The following is a 22,466-nucleotide window of genomic DNA, read 5'->3' as shown; positions in this document are numbered from 1 at the left end:
TCAGAGGTAGATGCAGAAAAAAATATATTCAGTTTGCAACCTGATGGAGGTCTGTATAGATGGATTAATAGAACAAGTCCCACACACAGCTAGAAGCCCAAATATTTTTTCAGAGGTAGATGCAGATAAAAATTATTTTTAATTTGCAACCTGATGGAGGTCAGTATAGATGGACTAATAGAGAAAGTCCCACACACTGCTAGAAGGACAAATATTTTTTCAGAGCTAGATGCAGATAAAAATTATATTCAATTTGCAACCTGATGGAGGTCAGTATAGATGGACTAATAGAGAAAGTCCCACACACTGCTAGAAGACCAAATATTTTTTCAGAGCTAGATGCAGATAAAAATTATATTCAATTTGCAACCTGATGGAGGTCAGTATAGATGGACTAATAGAACAAGTCCCACACACAGCTAGAAGCCCAAATATTTTTTCAGAGGTACTGTAGATGCAGATAAAAATTATTTTTAATTTGCAACCTGATGGAGGTCAGTATAGATGGACTAATAGAGAAAGTCCCACACACTGCTAGAAGGCCAAATATTTTTTCAGAGCTAGATGCAGATAAATATTATATTCAATTTGCAACCTGATGGAGGTCAGTATAGATGTACTAATAGAGAAATTCCCACACACTGCTAGAAGACCAAATATTTTTTCAGAGCTAGATGCAGATAATAATTATATTCAATTTGCAACCTGATGGAGGTCAGTATAGATGGACTAATAGAACAAGTCCCACACACAGCTAGAAGCCCAAATATTTTTTCAGAGGTACTGAAGATGCAGATAAAAATTATTTTTAATTTGCAACCTGATGGAGGTCAGTATAGATGGACTAATACAACAAGTCCCACACACAGCTAGAAGCCCAATATTTTTTCAGAGCTAGATGCAGACAAAAAATTATTTTGAATTTGCAACCTGATGGAGGTCAGTATAGATGGACTAATAGAGAAAGTCCCACACACTGCTAGAAGGCCCAATATTTTTTCAGAGGTAGATGCAGAAAAAAATATATTCAGTTTGCAACCTGATGGAGGTCAGTATAGATGGACTAATACAACAAGTCCCACACACAGCTAGAAGCCCAATATTTTTTCAGAGGTAGATGCAGAAAAAAATATATTCAGTTTGCAACCTGATGGAGGTCTGTATAGATGGATTAATAGAACAAGTCCCACACACAGCTAGAAGCCCAATATTTTTTCAGAGGTAGATGCAGAAAAAAATATATTCAGTTTGCAACCTGATGGAGGTCTGTATAGATGGATTAATAGAACAAGTCCCACACACAGCTAGAAGCCCAATATTTTTTCAGAGGTAGATGCAGAAAAAAATATATTCAGTTTGCAACCTGATGGAGGTCTGTATAGATGGATTAATAGAAAAAGTCCCACACACAGCTAGAAGCCCAATATTTTTTCAGAGGTAGATGCAGAAAAAAATATATTCAGTTTGCAACCTGATGGAGGGCTGCATAGATGGATTAATAGAACAAGTCCCACACACAGCTAGAAGCCCAATATTTTTTCAGAGGTAGATGCAGAAAAAAATATATTCAGTTTGCAACCTGATGGAGGTCAGTATAGATGGACTAATACAACAAGTCCCACACACAGCTAGAAGCCCAATATTTTTTCAGAGCTAGATGCAGACAAAAAATTATTTTGAATTTGCAACCTGATGGAGGTCAGTATAGATGGACTAATAGAGAAAGTCCCACACACTGCTAGAAGGCCACATATTTTTTCAGAGGTAGATGCAGAAAAAAATATATTCAGTTTGCAACCTGATGGAGGTCTGTATAGATGGATTAATAGAGAAAGTCCCACACACTGCTAGAAGGCCACATATTTTTTCAGAGGTAGATGCAGAAAAAAATATATTCAGTTTGCAACCTGATGGAGGTCTGTATAGATGGATTAATAGAACAAGTCAAACACACAGCTAGAAGCCCAATATTTTTTCAGAGGTAGATGCAGAAAAAAATATATTCAGTTTGCAACCTGATGGAGGTCTGTATAGATGGATTAATAGAACAAGTCCCACACACAGCTAGAAGCCCAAATATTTTTTCAGAGGTAGATGCAGATAAAAATTATTTTTAATTTGCAACCTGATGGAGGTCAGTATAGATGGACTAATAGAGAAAGTCCCACACACTGCTAGAAGGCCAAATATTTTTTCAGAGCTAGATGCAGATAAAAATTATATTCAATTTGCAACCTGATGGAGGTCAGTATAGATGGACTAATAGAACAAGTCCCACACACAGCTAGAAGCCCAAATATTTTTCAGAGGTACTGTAGATGCAGATAAAAATTATTTTTAATTTGCAACCTGATGGAGGTCAGTATAGATGGACTAATAGAGAAAGTCCCACACACTGCTAGAAGGCCAAATATTTTTTCAGAGCTAGATGCAGATAAAAATTATATTCAATTTGCAACCTGATGGAGGTCAGTATAGATGGACTAATAGAGAAAGTCCCACACACTTCTAGAAGACCAAATATTTTTTCAGAGCTAGATGCAGATAAAAATTATATTCAATTTGCAACCTGATGGAGGTCAGTATAGATGGACTAATAGAACAAGTCCCACACACAGCTAGAAGCCCAAATATTTTTTCAGAGGTACTGTAGATGCAGATAAAAATTATTTTTAATTTGCAACCTGATGGAGGTTAGTATAGATGGACTAATACAACAAGTCCCACACACAGCTAGTAGCCCAATATTTTTTCAGAGCTAGATGCAATCAAAAAATTATTTTGAATTTGCAACCTGATGGAGGTCAGTATAGATGGACTAATAGAGAAAGTCCCACACACTGCTAGAAGGCCCAATATTTTTTCAGAGGTAGATGCAGAAAAAAATATATTCAGTTTGCAACCTGATGGAGGTCAGTATAGATGGACTAATACAACAAGTCCCACACACAGCTAGAAGCCCAATATTTTTTCAGAGGTAGATGCAGAAAAAAATATATTCAGTTTGCAACCTGATGGAGGTCTGTATAGATGGATTAATAGAACAAGTCCCACACACAGCTAGAAGCCCAATATTTTTTCAGAGGTAGATGCAGAAAAAAATATATTCAGTTTGCAACCTGATGGAGGTCTGTATAGATGGATTAATAGAACAAGTCCCACACACAGCTAGAAGCCCAATATTTTTTCAGAGGTAGATGCAGAAAAAAATATATTCAGTTTGCAACCTGATGGAGGTCTGTATAGATGGATTAATAGAACAAGTCCCACACACAGCTAGAATCCCAATATTTTTTCAGAGGTAGATGCAGAAAAAAATATATTCAGTTTGCAACCTGATGGAGGTCTGTATAGATGGATTAATAGAACAAGTCCCACACACAGCTAGAAGCCCAATATTTTTTCAGAGGTAGATGCAGAAAAAAATATATTCAGTTTGCAACCTGATGGAGGTCAGTATAGATGGACTAATAGAACAAGTCCCACACACAGCTAGAAGCCCAAATATTTTTTCAGAGGTACTGTAGATGCAGATAAAAATTATTTTTAATTTGCAACCTGATGGAGGTCAGTATAGATGGACTAATACAACAAGTCCCACACACAGCTAGAAGCCCAATATTTTTTCAGAGCTAGATGCAGACAAAAAATTATTTTGAATTTGCAACCTGATGGAGGTCAGTATAGATGGACTAATAGAGAAACTCCCACACACTGCTAGAAGGCCAAATATTTTTTCAGAGCTAGATGCAGAAAAAAATTATATTCAGTTTGCAACCTGATGGAGGTCAGTATAGATGGACTAATAGAGAAAGTCCCACACACTGCTAGAAGGCCACATATTTTTTCAGAGGTAGATGCAGAAAAAAATATATTCAGTTTGCAACCTGATGGAGGTCTGTATAGATGGATTAATAGAACAAGTCCCACACACAGCTAGAAGCCCAATATTTTTTCAGAGGTAGATGCAGAAAAAAATATATTCAGTTTGCAACCTGATGGAGGTCAGTATAGATGGACTAATACAACAAGTCCCACACACAGCTAGAAGCCCAAAATTTTTTCAGAGGTAGATGCAGAAAAAAATATATTCAGTTTGCAACCTGATGGAGGTCTGTATAGATGGATTAATAGAACAAGTCCCACACACAGCTAGAAGCCCAACTATTTTTTCAGAGGTAGATGCAGATAAAAATTATTTTTAATTTGCAACCTGATGGAGGTCAGTATAGATGTACTAATAGAGAAAGTCCCACACACTGCTAGAAGGCCAAATATTTTTTCAGAGCTAGATGCAGATAAAAATTATATTCAATTTGCAACCTGATGGAGGTCAGTATAGATGGACTAATAGAACATGTCCCACACACAGTTAGAAGCCCAAATATTTTTTCAGAGGTACTGTAGATGCAGATAAAAATTATTTTTAATTTGCAACCTGATGGAGGTCAGTATAGATGGACTAATACAAAAAGTCCCACACACAGCTAGAAGCCCAATATTTTTTCAGAGGTAGATGCAGAAAAAAATATATTCAGTTTGCAACCTGATGGAGGTCTGTATAGATGGATTAATAGAACAAGTCCCACACACAGCTAGAAGCCCAATATTTTTTCAGAGGTAGATGCAGAAAAAAATATATTCAGTTTGCAACATGATGGAGGTCAGTATAGATGGACTAATACAACAAGTCCCACACACAGCTAGAAGCCCAATATTTTTTCAGAGGTAGATGCAGAAAAAAATTATATTCAATTTGCAACCTGATGGAGGTCAGTATAGATGGACTAATAGAATGATGCTATGCCCAAAAGATTTTACTTCACTAGGTGCAGTAAAAAAATTGGTATTCTATACACAGGTGGTATATCTTGCAACACAGATAGGCTACTCCACTGACTAACACACTCTGCAAAAGGCCAAAAAGGATTAGCTTTGCTAGATTCAGCCAAATGCTGTGAAAAAACTTGCACAGCACTGGCACAGACCTGCCTGGCAAAAACTGATAGGAACTGATGTAACCTAGTCCTGAAAAGGACTCCAATTACAATTAGTCTTTACTCCCACAACCTATCTATTTAAGAGTACAGACCTGCCTGATAAAAGTCGTAGGAAATGCTGTAACCTAGTCCTTAAAAGGACTGCAATCACAACTATTCCCTACTCCCAAGCTATCTGTAGATTTGTGCGAAAATTGGCTTGAAATTAACAAGGTATAGCGCACACAGCAACAGCGGTGCCGTCTAACACGCAGCTGCAGCAGTGAGAAAATGGTGGCGACAGGGAAAATGGCTTGGTCTTATAGGGCAAGGATATGTGACATACACTGCCAATGACACATGCCCTTGCTTGTGTGAAAAAAAGCACTTCGCTCCGTGTGTGCGCTGCTGATAGGCTGACAGATTGCACCTCCCCACTGTAAATGCGGGAAAGAGGAAAAAAAAATGGAGATCTTCATTGTTCCTGCAGAGATCCATCCCCTGCCCCTCCCCCCACCCCGCTGTACACTCAAACTGCGTATTAACATTAATTTTCATCATTACTGAGAAAAAATCCAGTTATGATTTTGGTGCACGAACAGTTATCGAACATAACCTCGAACAGCCGAATTTTTCTCAAATTGTTCGTGTTCGCCGAACGGCTCGAACACCGCCCAAAACAGCTCGAATTTGAGATTGGCGAACAGTTCAAGTAGAACAACGCTCATCTCTACCCTTGACTAACCTTGCAATTATAACACAAGTATCCGAAACAGGGAATTATTATTACTATCCCTCTAATATCACTTGTGTAAATGACTTGACCGAAATGTATCCATTTTTGTTCTAATAGTGTCAATGTGATCCAGTTTCCCATTGGAATTTCCAGTATTATAATTCCGTGATTATTTTTTTTCTAAATTGCTTTTGAGGCAACTACAAACAGCCAAGTCTCTCATCTGGAAGTCTTCTCCCCTGGCTGCATTACTAAAGCGAATCATTATTTTTTATTTGTTTTAGAAGCAGAAAACATTAATTATAACAAGTATGTGATAATATGGAATAACACAGGGCATCTGTGCTTGTGCCAAGGACAATTTCACCACTGCAAAACTTCACAAACTTCACATTACATATGGTATATTGGATTGTGGTCACAAATTGGTAAGTATTCAGTTTGTTTTATTGAGTCTTTAAACGTGTGCTTCTATTTTAGTTCAAAACTTGCATTCCATGGATAATTATCTTCAATCCTATGGTAATATATCAAGATGTCGCTAAATATAGATTCCATCTAATCATTAATCTACGGGGCACAGAATAAAAGCGTTTCTATCTGTATCTTTGTCACATGGTTTAAACAACTAAATAATAGAATTTCTACTTTTGCTGAGTATCTTCATGGTTATAGTCTGCTGTTGTAGCCCACATTGTGATCACATTATGATCATATTATATAACATGTTTACTGTTCAGTTACTTTTTTACATTTTTTTTTACTTAAAAAAAAAAAAAAAACTTAAAAAAATGAATAATTTAAAAATGATTTCATTTTTTTTGCAACAAAATTCACACTAAATTAATCCAGGTTTAAAGGGCTTCAAGTCCATTTTAATCATTAGGTCTTGAAATAATAATGCGTTCCACAATTGAATGTGTTTAAATAAAATGTTCCTGTGCTGAGATAATCTTATAAATGTGTCCCTGCTGTGTACTGTGTAATGTTTGTGTCTTACCATGCAGGGACATGGTCTGATCATACCACATCTCCTGGGCAGGGGAGGACGCAAAAGAGTATACAGACATTACAGCAGGGGATCACTGCTGATTCCCTCTTTGAAGCAAAACATTGTTTAAAAACAGGCAGAGAAATATTTTACCTCACAAAAAGAATCAGCTGTGATCCCCAGCTGTAATGTCTGTATACTATTGATGAGCGAGCACTAAAATACTCGGGTACTCATTGCTTGGGTCGAGCAAATTGGAATACTCGGGTGCTCGACCCGAGCAATGAGCCCAATGTAAGTCTATGGGAAACTCGAGCATTTTTCAGGCGGCTCCCCCCGGCGGTCTGCAGAAGGCCTAAAAATTGCACAAATCGATGGGAACAGTGCTCAAATGACAAGGGAACAGCATGGGGAAAAGCCCTGGAAGCATTTCTGACTCCCAGGTCACTGCTGTCAACAACGTGGTCAGAGTATTGCACCACTTTTACGGACTCACAAAAAAACATACAAAAACGAAACCAAAATGGATTTTCCTGGGAAATATGTTAAAGAATATCCTTTCCTGGGTAATGACTTGTATATAAGGCAAAATAAATAACCAAAAACAAAAATATTCCTGCACAACTTGGGCTATGTTTACACGTAGCGTTTTTGATGCGTTTTTGCACTTTTGAATTGCTTTCAACAAAGACAAATGCATTTACCAGGAAATGTCATTTTAACATTTTACAACCTTATCTGGTCATGTGGTGTGTGACACATCATCAGACACATGCATACAGTGCTGAAAAGACATGGGAACAGCATGGGGAAGACCTCTGGAAGCATCTCTGACTCCCAGGTCACTGCCTAAAAGTGTGCCCATCATAAGTGATCCTTGGTGCATGCGAAGATTCCTCCCGCCATGCACCTGTCGTTGCAGACTTGCAACAATCACCGTCCATGTCCTTGTCCCACTGCAGTGTTCAGTTGTCCCTACCCCATTCCTTGGAATGCAAGCGCAAGTATGCATGCAGCCACCCACCCACCCACAGGCTGCAATACTATACTGCCAAATTTTTTACAGCGGCTTGCACTTGAAATGTGGCCTTTTAGGCTCATGGACGCGGAAGCTTTTCACAACCTCATGCCAGCGGCGGCCGAGTGTCCATACTCGGTCCCCAGCCCCCACTATATTTCCCGGTATCGCCTCCGCTTCCACAAGCATGGGTACTACAACATTACCCGTGCCCTCCCTAGTGCACTTATTGGGAAGGACCGCCTAACCACAAACACGTGGACAGGTGAATGTGGTCAGGGACGGTACGGAACCAGTCCACAACTTTTTTTGCTAAGAGTTGTATTTAGTTCAGTGAAAGGACTGGCATAGAGGGAAACCGTATGTACCCTGCATGTCATTTCTCCCAGGAAGTCCTGTAATTGAGCTTGTTGCAGAAGCAATGGCAGCCCATCCAATATCAACTCGCACTTGTCGGTGGTGCTTTGACACTCACACACATCTTTCTTTGCGCATTTAATTTCTTGAATACAGAGTTGGACAATGGCCTGATCTGTAATGCATGTTGAGAAATAACATGCATAAGCATGGGCGATCCACATTAAAAAGCAGCCATAGAGTGTCCGGGAACCTTGCCCCACGGTTTTCTTAGCCAGGGCAGCTTTTCGGCAGGGTTGGATGGGCCCACCAGAGAAGTGGAGACTCCTCCGGCGGGCCCTGGCTTCTCCTTCAGGAGAGTTCATTGTGCCGAGGTGAGGCCATGATGATGATAGAGGCCACCATCTGCTTAGTTTTCTGTTACTTGGAATCTAAGTGCAAGTATGCAGCCAGCCACCCACCCACCCACAGGTCTCAACACTAAACTGCCAGATTTCTGGGCAGCTCTTTGCACTTGAAATATGGCCTTTTAAGCCCGTGAAGGCGGAATCTTTTCACAACCTCATGCCGGCGGCGGCCGGGTGTCTATACTCGGTCCCCAGCCACCACTATATTTCCTGGTATCGCCTCCGCTCTCCACAAGCACGGGTCCCACAACATTACCCGTGCCCTCCCCAGTGCACTTACTGGGAAGGACCGCCTAACCAAAAACACGTGGACAGGTGAATGTGGCCAGGGACGGTACGGAGCCAGTCCACAACTTTTTTTGCTAAGAGTTGTATTTAGCTCGGTGAAAGCACTGGCATAGAGGGAAACCGTAGGTACCCTGGGTGTCATTTCTCCCAGAAAGTCCTCTAAAGCTACTTGCACTTGAAATGTGGCCTGAACATTACTGCTGGTACTTTTCTGTGGAAATGTGCTTGCCTCCTACCAGCCTGGAATATTTCCAGCAAACTATGGTATGACGCCATGGTATTAGCACTGCCCCCAGTACCAGTAGTGAAGCCATCCCCAATTTCCTTCTCAGGAATTTTATTTGGTAGACTGAGTGGCTGCCCAAATACATTTTCTCACAAAGGAGCTGAAGATAGAGTGGCAGTAGGTGCAAGTTTCTCCAGCCTGTTAGATATTAGAGGGTGAACAGCAGCACATTGGATCAGTGGTTAGCACTGAAGCAGTGCAGCGCTGGGATCCTGGCTTCAAATCCCAGCAAGGACAACATCTGCAAGGACTTTGTATGTTCTCCCCGTGTTTGCGTGTGTTTCCTCCTCAGTAAAAAAGCAGCCATAGAGTGTCTGGGAACCTTCCCACACACTTTTCTTAGCCAGGACTGCTTCTCAACAGGGTTGGACGGTCCCACCAGAGAATCGTCTGGTGTGCCTTGGCTTCTCCCTCAGGAGAGTTCATGATAGTGACTCGCCCCCTGGGCCGTGGGGTACCCGGAACCGGGTTTCTGTACGATGCTGGGGGTAGTAGTGGAAACCCAATCCCGTGGCTCAAGGTGGTCAGACCAAATGCTGTGGCAGCCTATTTATCACAGTTTTGAATGTCCGACTACGCCACCCGTGGATTGCGGTCAGGAATGACCGCTGCTGCAAGGCAATAAATGGATATGAATAGCGGTACCAGAGCGCCAATAACAGGGCCACGGCCCTGTTATTGGCGCTCTGGTACCGCTATTCATATCCATTTATTGTCCCTTTCCCCCTGTTGGGGTGCGGTAGAGCTGCCTTTAACTTATTGTTCTTTCACCTGTGGGAGGAATTTAATTAGAATCACTACCCTGGTTTTCCAAGCTGCGCTGCCCTAACCCCTCCGGAACGCTGCCGGGGGTGTTGGTGAAGCTGGGCGTCCATCTCGGCGTTACATGCAACTAACCTGACCACGTGATCCACCACCGAGAGATCAGGATCTGTGAACGCCGCTGGAAATAGATGACAGCCACCAACAGAGCGGAGCTTGTGGAGCTTTACACTGGGGTTGTGCAGAGGTGCACAACTTCATAAGGTTAGTAGCCATCCTCACACCCCTCTAACAATTGCAATACTGAGTCACCCATTGCGCCTTGTTCTCTCCTCTCTTTACACGCTGCTGCAAGGCAGACCACTGAGGCTGGTGTTGGTGTGCAGCATAGGGATAGGATAACTCCCCACGGGAAGAGTGTAGCCTCAGGGCGGTGTAGGTAAATGCTGGGGGTGATGGTGCAGGCGCAGCATAAATCACACAGAGTCCAATGGTGCAGTTCAGGCCTTTTACTCACAGTTGATATCCAAGTCACTTCTGTTAGCAATGACTGCCCAAGCCGTGTTGCATCCACCAGGTGAGGGGCTCGGTCAACCCCCAGGCAACTCAGGAGTGTGGCACAGGACCCCCTTCTATCCATTCTCTGGCCTCTCGTGACCCACCAGTGACCACGCTTCTGTCTGGCTTCCTCGGGCCTTCTCTGGTAAAACTTGGCGCCAGTTTCCCATACCCTATGTGGTGCCTTCCTTGCGGGTGTAGCAAGGGGTCGCACCAATAAATGATCACGACCTCCGGTTCTTGGCTGAGGGATGATTTACCTCCATCAACTTGGGAATCCGGTACCCTTCCGCGGCCTGACCCTTCACCCGATATAACGCGGGCTTGCAACGGTTGCTGTCCGTTCTGCTCTCTTAGGGTCCCTTCTGCCTTCTTGTTTCTGGAGTCTTTCTTCTCCTCTGTCTCTTCTCCTTCCTTCCTTCTCCTTCTCCTCTTCTCCTCTCTGGCCCTGGCCTTCTCTCTAGGCCTGCCTCGTGGAGCTGAGCTCAGGCTGAGCCTCGGCTCCCTGTCAGCTCTCTCTCCTTTACTCTGCTTCTCTGAACTGACTCCCTCCTAAGATGGCTCCCACCTTTTATCTGCTTCTCTGTGTCTGAGCTCAGGTGACCTGCACCCAATGAGCTCATTCCTATGCTCCAGAAACCGTCCCCTACTGCTTCTACATCACTGGGTTCTCTCCCCCCTCCCCACTCCAGCCAGGGACATAGTCAGTTGTGCCTGCAATTATATGGGAGCACCGTCGAGCTGTCCCCCGGAAATGGGGTGAGTGTGTATGTGTGTGTGCAGCTAACTGAGCCCTGGCCCACACTCCATCCTTACCTGAGAGTGGAATATCACACCTCTGGTTGAGGTGCAATACCCCTGTGGCAACCGAACCCTCGGGGCACCACAATAGCGCTAACTTCGCATTTGCTATGGGGCTCTTGAGCAGGGGAGAAAGGTTAGCCCTCAGAATCAAATCCTCTGGTGGGCACAATGTTTTTCAATCTGAAACAGCTTCTCAGTGGGAGTTGTATTTCACCACAGCCATATCCTTTAGCTCGGTGAAAGGGCTGGCATAGAGGGAAACCGTATCTACCCCGTCTGTCATTGATCCGTCACCAGGTTCCGCCCATTGTCACACACGACCATGCCTGGCTGTATGTTCAGCGGTGAGAGCCACAGTTCAGGCTGCTGTGTTACAGCTTTCAACAACTCTGCAGCGCTTGGCGGTTTGTAAATTAAGCATTAAGCATGTTATCTTCAGCACAGCCTGTTGCCGCTTGGCCAAGGCAGTGCTGCAGTGCTTTCTGCTTGTGACTAATGTGATCATTTAGGACATGAGGAGGAGGTGCATGAGCTGAACAATGTGATTACATTGAGGTTAAATTGGTGACGCTGTTTTTTATACTAAAGAAAGATCCTATTGTTTTGGGGTTTTTTACGTTATTTTTTAAGACAAATGCATTCACCGGGAAATGTCAATTAAACATTTTACAACCTTATCTGGCAATGTGGTGTGTGACACATCATCAGACACATCCTTTTTTTATGATGGAGGGACTCTGAAAGTTATAAAGCCTAATTTTAGAGGGACATCAGACGACCCTTACTATTCTTAAAAGGCCAGCAGTCGGCCGTAGCTATTGTTAGAGAGCCATCAGCCGGTTATGCTTTGTTGTTCACCTTATTAACAAGTGGGTCTCCTATACTGTTATTGCGTATCCAGTGACTGCAAGGGCTGACAAAAATTTGAACGCAACCCAATACCCCTTTGAAGAGACATAGAGGAGGGTCTCAGTTAGTAAAAAAAATGTTCCCATTATAAAGGAGAGGGTCTCCTATAGTGGTAATGCCCATGCTGTGACTGCAAGGGCTGCCAAAATTTGGGAAAATCCCCACTAAGAATTTAAAGACACATAGAGCAGGTAAGCCAACAAGGTAAGACATGTTTCCATTAGAAAGGAGAGGGTCTGCTATACAGTTATAGGGTATGCAGTGAGTCCAACGGCTGACCAATTTTAGGAAAAACCCCACTAAAAATTTAAAGAAACATAGAGCAGGGCCACAGTAACAACAAATTCCCATTAGAAAGGAGAGAGTCTCCCATAGTGTTGGCCTATGCAGTGAATGCAAGGGCCGCCAAAAATTTGGATGCACTTCAATGCCACTTGGAAGAGGTGTGGAGGAGGGCCTCATAAAAAAATGTTCCCATTAGAAAGGAGCGGGCCTCCTATACTTGTAATGCCCATGCACTAAGTGTATGGGCTAACAAACATTTACCCCTGGGAGGTATACATGTACATACTGTCTAAAAAAAAAATTTCACGGGCATCATAAACACCCTTTAAAAAAATGATATGGGTGTTGCATCATGGACCACGGTCACCCTGGTGATATGGTGGTGGAGGATGAGGAGAAGGAGGAGGACAAGAGCAAATAGACAAAATCAGGAAGAATATACCCATGTGTGGGTGTGAAAAGGTGCATGGGAATACACCTCCCAATAAAAGACACTGGATTTTTAAGTTTATGTTCCGCTGCTATCCTTCGGTGGTGTTGAGAAGTCTGGCCCAATCCAGCCCTTGTTCATTTTCATAAGAGTCAGCCTGTCAGCATTTTCAGTTGACAGGCGGATGCGCTTATCAGTTTTAATTCCACCAGCGGCACTAAAAACCCGCTCTGATAAAACGCTGGCGGCAGGGAAGGCTAGGACCTCAAAGGCATAGAGAGCCAGTTCATTCCACGTATCGAGCTTGGATACCCAATAATTATAAGGCACAGAGGAATCTCGGAAGACATTGGTACGGTAGGCAAGGTACTCCCTCAGCATCTTCCCAAACTTTGCACTCCTTGTGAGAGTACCCCGCGCCTCATGGCCTGTGCGATGGGAGGGTCTGAGAAAACTCTCCCAGAACTTTGACAGTGTTCCCCTGCCTCAACTGGGTTGAAGTTGTGGCTCTCTCGCCTGTACTCCTTGGTTGTCCAATGAAGTTTGCCCTCTGCCGCCAGCGTTTTCAGATGGGAATTTTTTTAATAGTTCCGCACCAAGGGCCTTCTGGTACTCCCCCATTTTTGTAGACCTGTCCGCCTCAGGAATAAGAGATATAAAGTTCTCCTTGTAGCGTGGGTCTAGAAGTGTCACCAACCAGTAATGACTGTCACCCAAAATTTTGAGAACGCGAGGGTCAAGGGAAAGGCAGAGTAAAATAAACTCAGTCATGCGTGCCAGACTACTAACAGGCAAGACTTCCGTGTCCTCACCAAGAGAATGACTGACCATGCTCTCCTCCTCCTCTCTGTCCTCTGGCCATCCATGCTGACCAGATGGTATGACAGCTGTGCAGGTACTACCGTCTATACTGCATAAAACTAGCTCCTGTCCTTCCTCCTCCTCCTCTTCCTCATTGTCACCCAATCCACGTTGGGATGAGATGAGGCTTGGCAGTGTGTAATCACCCTGTATGGTTCCTTGCTCCATCTCATCGTGCTCCGCCTGCAATGCATCTTATTTGATTGTGAGCAGAGAGCGTTTCAGAAGACAGAGAAGCCTGACAGTGACGTTAATTATGGCGTCATCGCCGCTCCCCATATTGGTGGAGTCCTCAAAGTTTTGGAGGATGGTACATATGTCTGACATCCATGTCCACTACTGAGGTCTTATGTGTGGAGTCTGAACTGAATACCGATGGCCTTGTTGATGCTGGTACTCAACAACTGCCCTCTTCAGCTCACAAATCCTTCCCAACATCTGCAGTGTAGAGTTCCAATGCGTGCGGACATCACACACCAGTCTGTGAGCCGGAAGCTGCAAACACTGCTGAAACACCGCAAGGGCGGCGGAAGATGAAGCTGACTTTCTAATATGGGCACACAGGCGGCGTACTTTATCAAGCATATCCGGCAGCTCCGCGTAGGATTTGAGAAACCGCTGAACTATGAGATTAAGCACATGGGCCAGGCATGGTACGTATGTGAGCTCGCCTCGCCTCAGAGCTGCCACCTGGTTCCGGCCATTGTCACGCACGACCATTCCTGGCTATAGGTTCAGCGGTGTGAGCCACAGATCTGCCTGCTCTTTCAGAGCTGTCCACAACTCTTCAGCATTGTGCGGTTTGTCTCCTAAGCATATTAGCTTCAGCACAGCCTGTTGCCGCTTGGCCGAGCAGTGCTGCAGTGCTTCCAGTTTGTGACTGATGTGGTCATTTCGGAGATGGAGGCTGAAGAGGCGGAGGAGGCTGAGGAAGATGAGGTGCAGGACCTGTAGACTGTGGGGGCAACCCTGATTGACCTAGTGTCCGCAATCCTTGGCGTCGGGAGAACGTGTTCCGTCCCAAGGTCCGACTGGGTCCCGGCTTCCAATATGTTAACCCAGTGTGCTGTCAGCGAGATGTACCATCCCTGCCCACAAGCACTTGTCCACGTGTCCGTGGTTAGGTGGACTTTACCGTAACTGCGTTGTTGAGAGCACGGCTAATGTTTTGGGACACGTGCTCGTGTAATGCGGGGACGGCATACCGGGAGAAAAAGTGGCGGCTTGGTACCGAGTACCGAGGGATGGCTGCCGCCATCAGGTTGCGGAATGGTTCCGTCTCCACGAGCCAAAAAGGCAACATTTAGAGTGCAAGCAGTCATGAAATGTGAGAATTTAGTAGAGTGGCCTGTGGGGCATTGGCTGCATATTTGCGCTTGTGTTCCAAGGATTGGGATATGGACAACTGAACGGTGTTCTGTGACATGGACGTGCTTCCTCATACTGCTACTTGAGAGTGTGCAACGACAGGTGCAGGGCAGGAGGCGTCTTCGCATGCACCATGGATAGGGGATTGGCTTGCATGCACAACAGTGGAAGAAGCAATGGTGCCACCCGCAGACACTGCATCTGGACCCTGGGGTTCGGCCCACAAAGTCTGGTGCTTTGCTGTCATGTTCCTGATCATGCTGATGGTGATCACGCTGGTCGTTTTGCCACCCCTGCTGATACTGGCCTGGCAGGTGGTGCAAATGGCCTTTTTGGGGTTATCGCCAGAATCTTTAAAAAACAACCAGACTCAGGAAGATCTAACAGTTGTACTGGCAACTTCCTTCGTGTTGGTGTTACGGGAAACGTTTGCCTGCCTTCTGTCTGCGGCCACCACACTGCTTCTTCCTGCCTGTTGGGGTGCTCTGGCCCCCCCCCCCCCCCCTTATGTGCTGCTGTCCTGACTCTGCATGTCCTCCTGCCAGGTTGGGTCAGTTTCTATATCATCCACCACCTCGTCTTCCACTTCTGCACCCTGGTCCTCCTACTGATATTCTGGCAATTGTGTCTCTTCATCGTCCACCTCTTGCGACACTTTCCCACCAATGCCTTCGTGTGACCGTGGCTGCTCAAATATTTGGGCATCGCTACATTCGATCTCCTCTTGCCCCGCTTCAAGTGGACCGGGCGAGAGGCCCGAATCTATAAATGGAAAAGTGAACAGCTCTTCTGAGTGTCCAAGTGTGGGATCAGTTGTCTCTGGGTACTCGGCATGGTGGGAGGAAGGAGGATCAGGGTGAGGAATATGCGGTCCAGACTGACGGCTACTGAGACTTGACCGTGTGGAAAACAGGGTGGTGGTGGTGGTGGCTAAGTGACTGGAAGCATTATCCGCTATCCAACCAACAACATTTTGACACTGCTCTGGGTTCAATAGTGGTGTGCTGCGGTCCCCTAGAAATTGGGACAGGAAAGTCAGGCGAGAAGATGTGGGTGTTTGTTGTGGCACAATTTTGGCTTGCCCACGACCTTGTCCTCGGCCTCTGCATGCACCATTACCATCACGTCCAGTTCCCCGTCCCTTGCCACGTGCCTTGCCCATTTTAAATGGAGGACAGTATCTTCCACGCTCACTACAAATGACTGAGTTTGGAGAGAACTTATATGTGACCCGTGTGATAGAGAAAACAGATTTTTAAATATCTGGCCTGTAGGTAAGTAGTTTGAACAGCAAACTGCTGCGAATTGCTTCAGTGACACACGAAAGGAAATTTTTAATGGAGGCCAGAAATGGCAGTATTTTCTGACAACGTATATGTGATCCGTTTGACAGAGAAAACACTGTTTTAAATAGCTGGATTTCTAGCGCTCTAGTATGGAAAGGACCTTATTGTATTCTGCAGTGCCAACAAGCAAATGGCGCAGAAAAAATGGTGTTCTCTGGATTGCTTTTTAAGCAAATAATGAGGATTAATGTAGCGTCGGCGTCCCTGCCTCCTGCTAGGCAGGGACGCCGTTCCCCTCACCTCTCCGCTCCGTGCCCGGCGTCCTCCTCCCGCTCTGCTGGCAGCGCTCGCTGCTTCCCGGTCACCGTGCTTAGGGCGCACATGCGCACTCTTCCTCTCTCTTAAAGGGGATGCGCGCGCCGTCCTAAGGAGTCCCCGGCCAATGGCCGGAGGATCTCACCATATATAAGGCACCTCCTCCAAAATGGAGGTGCCCGAGCAATGTTGTTGCAAAGCCTTTCAACTCTGCTTCAGCCCTCAGGTCCCGTTGCCAGCTTGATTTCCAGTGCTGTCTACCTGCTTGCAATCCTGCGGTCCGACAGTCTGCCTACCAGCATCTGCCAGTCTGTCTATGGATCAGTCCGCCTGCGGACCAGGAAGCACCTGCCAGATACCTGCCTGATACCTGCCTGATACCTGTCTACCTGCTTGCAATCCTGCAGTCAGACAGTCTGCCTACCAGCACCTGCCAGTCTGTCTATGGATCAGTCCGCCGGTGGACCAGGAAGCACCTGCCAGATACCTGCCTGATACCTGCCTGATACCTGCCTGCCTGCCAGCCTGTCCAGAGACTCTTACCCGCTCATCTGGGAGCGCTCTCCTGCTACCCGCCTGCTAGCCTACCTGGAGGCTTAGCCGTCACTTGCTGTGACCACCTGCCTGTCCAGAGACTCTTACCCTGCTGTCACTTGCCGTGACCACCTGCTGGTCCAGAGACTCTTATCCTGCTGTCACTTGCCGTGACCACCTGCCTGTCGAGAGACTCTTACCCTGCTGTCACTTGCCGTGACCACCCGCCTGTCTAGAGACTCCTATCCTGCTGTCACTTGCCGTGACCACCCGCCTGTCAAGAGACTGTCCCCATCACACACCGTGACCTCCTGCCCTTCTACCCAGAGACTATCCCTATCACTTGACGTGACTGCCTGCCTACTCTCCCTGGGAGCCACCCGCTTCCTTACAAGGACTGCCCCTTTGTATAGTAGCTCAGAGGTTCCACCTCCCAGACCCGTTACAGTTTGCTCGGGCCATGGAACCCAGTGGCACCCAAGCTCCCTCGCTCTCGGACCTATGTCATGAACTATCCCATCAGCGGTCCCAACAGGACTCCATCTTGGGCCACCTGCGTAGTGTTAACACCCGCCTGGACACACTGACCGCCTCATCGGGAGCTGCTTCCACCTGCACAACTACTACTCCGGCAGCACCGCTGCCCATCAACACCATGGCATCCCTTCCCGGTCCACGCCTTTCCGCCCCGCCACGTTTTGGTGGAGATCCCGGCCTGGCACGAGGCTTCATTAACCAGTGCACCCTGCACTTTGAACTTTTGGCATACCAGTTCACCACTGACCGAGCCAAGGTGGCCTTCATCATGTCCCATCTCGCTGTGGAGGCACTGGCTTGGCTAAATCCCCTATGGGAGAAAGGAGACCCCCTGGTATCCAACCTGCCAGCCTTTCTCATGGCCTTCTGGAAAGTCTTCGATGAACCAGGACGAAAGACCTCATCTGCCTCATCTCTGCTACGCCTCTGTCAAGGGAGTCTCACCGTGGGCCAATATGCCATACGGTTCCGTACCCTTGCTTCCGAGCTTGCCTGGAATAATGAGGCACTGGTTTCCGTGTTCTGGGAGGGCCTGTCCGGCCGGATTAAAGATGAACTTGCCGGTCGGGACATTCCTACCACTCTCGATGACTTAGTGACACTTGCCACCCGGATTGACATCCGGTTCCAGGAGCGCACCAAAGAGGTCACCCGTGAGAGGAGGTTTCCACGCCTTGCTCCTACTTTTCTGAATCCCATCTCTTCCTCTGTAACTCCCCGGGCTCACTCGCCAGAGCCCATTCAGGTCGACCAAACCAAGATGGTCAAAACCCGTCAAGAGTCTCGCCGTGCCGAGGGGAGCTGTTTCTACTGTGGTAGTAAGGAGCACCGGATCCGTTCCTGCCCGGAGAGGTCGGGAGACGCCTGTGTCTAGGATCGCTCAGAGAGGTCGTCCTAGACAAGAATAAATCCTCTCCTTCTCTGATGCTGTCGGTCTCTATCATCTGCGGGGAGAACCGTTACTTTGAACTTGCTCAACTTGATTCTGGAGCTGCCGGAAATCTCATTTCTCAGTCCCTGGTAGAGATATACCGCATTCCCACCAAAGCTCTGGCTGTACCCATATCTGTCGCCTCCGTGGATGGGGGTCTCTTACCGCATCCCATCCAACTCATCACCGAATCCATAACTCTGCAGGTGGGAATGCTGCACTCTGAGAGCATCTTCTTCCATGTTCTGCCTCGACTCTCTCACGCCCTCTTGCTAGGCCTACCTTGGCTCCAGAGACATGCACCCGTGCTTGATTGGCAGACCGGAGAAGTCCTTCGCTGGGGGCAGGACTGCCATAAGACTTGTTTAGTTCCCATTCGTCCTGCCCGCCCTTCTCCTACCCCAGCCAATCTACCCGGCCTACCGGTTCCCTATTGGTCTTATGCGGACGTCTTTAACAAAAGAGAAGCAGAGACATTACCCCCTCATAGACCATACGATTGCCCAATCGACCTGATACCCGGTGCTACTCCCCCCCGTGGGCGTATTTACCCTTTGTCCGCTGCTGAAACCCGGTCCATGTCTGAATATATCGAGGAGAATCTGGCCCGGGGATTTATCCAGAAATCTACCTCCCCGGCAGGAGCAGGCTTCTTCTTCGTCAAAAAGAAAGACGGCTCACTCCGTCCCTGTATAGACTATAGAGGCCTTAACCAGATCACGGTGAAAAATAAATACCCCCTTCCGCTCATTCCTGAATTATTTGACCGTCTGAGGGGTGCTAGAATCTTCACCCAGCTGGATCTCCGTGGGGCGTATAACCTGGTCCGTATCCGTCAGGTAGATGAATGGAAGACGGCATTCAACACCCGGGACAGCCACTATGAATACCTCGTAATGCCCTTCGGTCTCTGTAATGCTCCCGCCGTCTTTCAAGAGTTGGTCAATGACATCTTCCGTGACCTTCTCTACTCCTGCGTGGTGGTGTACCTGGGCGACATCTTGGTCTTCTCTCCGGATCTTCCCACACACCGGAGGGACGTTCGTCAGGTCCTGCTCAGGCTCAGGCAGAACCACCTCTACGCAAAATACGAGAAGTGCCTCTTTGAGCAGACCTCGCTTCCGTTTCTGGGCTACATAATCTCTCAGACTGGCCTACGAATGGATCCTGAGAAACTGTCTGCCATCCAGAAGTGGCCCCGACCGGAGGGGTTGAAGGCTATTCAGCGGTACCTGGGCTTCGCCAACTACTACCGCCTCTTCATTCCGCACTCCTCTTCCCGGACTGCCCCTTACTCTGCGCTCACCCGTAAGGGTGCTAATCCCAAAGAATGGCCGCCCAAAGCAGAGGAGGCCTTCCTTTCCTTGAAACAAGCTTTCTCCTCCGCCCCTGTGCTGCATCATCCGGTCGGCAACAAACAATTCTTCCTAGAAGTAGACGCTTCCTCCTCCGGAGCCGGAGCGGTACTCACCCAAAAGTCGTCTTCTGGAAGAATGGTAACCTGTGGCTTCTTCTCCAAACTCTTCTCCTCTTCTGAGCGCAATTATTCTATAGGAGACGGAGAATTGTTAGCCGTTAAGTTGGCACTGGAGGAGTGGCGTTACCTGCTCGAGGAGGCTCTTCACTCGGTAATAATTTACATGGACCACAAGAACTTGGCTTACCTCCAGAGTGCCCAGAGACTTAACCCGCGCCAAGCCCGGTGGTCCTTGTTCTTCGCCCACTTTGATTTCATTCTTCATTTTCGCCCGGCAGACAAAAACATCAAAGCTGATGCCTTGTCCCGTTCCTTTTTGGTCTCTGATCTAGAGGAGGAGCCTAAGCACATCATCGACCCCGCCAAAGTAATGCAGGTGGCCCCCGTGAATCTAAATCGTCTTCCACCCGGTAAGACGTTCGTAACTGTACCTGATCGTGAGAAGGTCCTACACTGGGGACATTCGTCTAAGCTAGCTGGCCATGCTGGTCAGAAAAAGACCCTCCAGCTTATTACCCAGCATTACTTGTGGCCTACCCTGCACAAGGACGTAATAGACTTTGTTTCAGCCTGAGCGTCCTGCGCCCGCAACAAGGTTCCTAGACACCTGCCAGCCAGCCGCCTCCTGCCTCTTCCTGTACCTGCTGCCCCGTGGCAGCGTATAGCCATGGACTTTATAATGGACCTCCCTGTCTCTGCCGGTTGTACGGTCATTTGGGTGGTCGCTGACCGCTTTTCTAAGATGGCTCACTTCATTCCCCTGCTGGGCCTCCCGTCTGCATCTGAGTTGGCTAAAGACTTTATCCATCATATTTTCCGTCTTCATGGTCTTCCTCTCCACATCGTATCCGATCGAGGAGTTCAGTTCACCTCTCGCTTCTGGCGAGCCAAGTGTAAATTGCTGGGGGTCACCTTGGACTTCTCTTCTGCTTATCACCCACAGTCCAATGGTCAAGTAGAGCGGATTAACCAAATTTTAACCAGTTACCTCCGGCACTTTGTTAATGCTCACCATTCCGACTGGGTGGATCTTTTACCGTGGGCCGAATTTTCCTACAATAATCACGAGAGCGAATCTTCCTCCAAATCCCCGTTTTTTATAGTCTACGGTCAGCATCCTTGGATCCCGTTTCCCGTCTCCACCTCGGTGGACAATCCGGCTGCGGAATCTCTTGTTAGCGAATTTTCCTCCATTTGGGAAAGTACCAGATCCGCACTTCTTCAGTCATCCGAGCGGATGAAAAAACAGGTTGACAAAAGACGTCTGGATCCGCCACAATTCCGTCCTGGAGATAAAGTCTGGCTCTCGTCCAAATATGTCCGGCTCAAGATTCCTTCCTACAAGTTAGGGCCTTGGTTCATCGGCCCACTGGAAGTTATCAAACAAATCAACCCGGTGGCCTATAAATTGAAACTCCCGGCCAACTTGCGGATCCCTAACTCCTTCCATGTATCTCTACTCAAACCCGTTGTACTTAACTCTTTTTCCAAGTCTACAGGTACGCCTCCTGCTCCGGTTTCCGCTGAAAACGAGTTTGAGGTAGAGAACATTCTGGCCACCAAAAGGGTAAGAGGAAAGACCTTTTTTCTAGTGGATTGGAAGGGGTTTTGTCTTGAGGAGAGAACGTGGGAGCCCCGGGAGAACATCCATGCCCCTCTCATCATTGATAAATTTCTCTCTGGCCTAAAAAAGGGGAGGCCTAAAGGGGGGGGTACTGTAGAGTCGGCGTCCCTGCCTCCTGCTAGGCAGGGACGCCGTTCCCCTCACCTCTCCGCTCTGTGCCCGGCGTCCTCCTCCCGCTCTGCTGGCAGCGCGCGCTGCCTCCCGGTCATGGTGCTTAGGGCGCGCGTGCGCGCGCTCCCTCTCTCTTAAAGGGGACGCGCGCGCCATCCTAAGGAGTCCCCGGCCAATGGCCGGAGGATCTCACCATATATAAGGCACCTCCTCCAAAATGGAGGTGCCCGAGCAATGTTGTTGCAAAGCCTTTCAACTCTGCTTCAGCCCTCAGGTCCTGCTGCCAGCTTGTTTTCCAATGCTGTCTACCTGCTTGCAATCCTGCGGTCCTACAGTCTGCCTACCAGCATCTGCCAGTCTGTCTATTGATCAGTCCGCCTGCGGACCAGGAAGCACCTGCCAGATACCTGCCTGATACCTGCCTGATACCTGTCTACCTGCTTGCAATCCTGCGGTCCGACAGTCTGCCTACCAGCACCTGCCAGTCTGTCTATGGATCAGTCCGCCCGCGGACCAGGAAGCACCTGCCAGATGCCTGCCTGATACCTGCCTGATACCTGCCTGCCTGCCAGCCTGTCCAGAGACTCTTACCCGCTCACCTGGGAGCGCTCT

Source organism: Phyllobates terribilis, unplaced genomic scaffold (genome assembly GCF_046119375.1).
Source record: "Phyllobates terribilis strain yellow unplaced genomic scaffold, ASM4611937v1 Scaffold_4__5_contigs__length_816908805, whole genome shotgun sequence".
NCBI lineage: Eukaryota > Metazoa > Chordata > Amphibia > Anura > Dendrobatidae > Phyllobates > Phyllobates terribilis.
The sequence above is the reverse complement of the archived record's forward strand: the minus strand, read 5'-3'. Positions refer to the sequence as shown.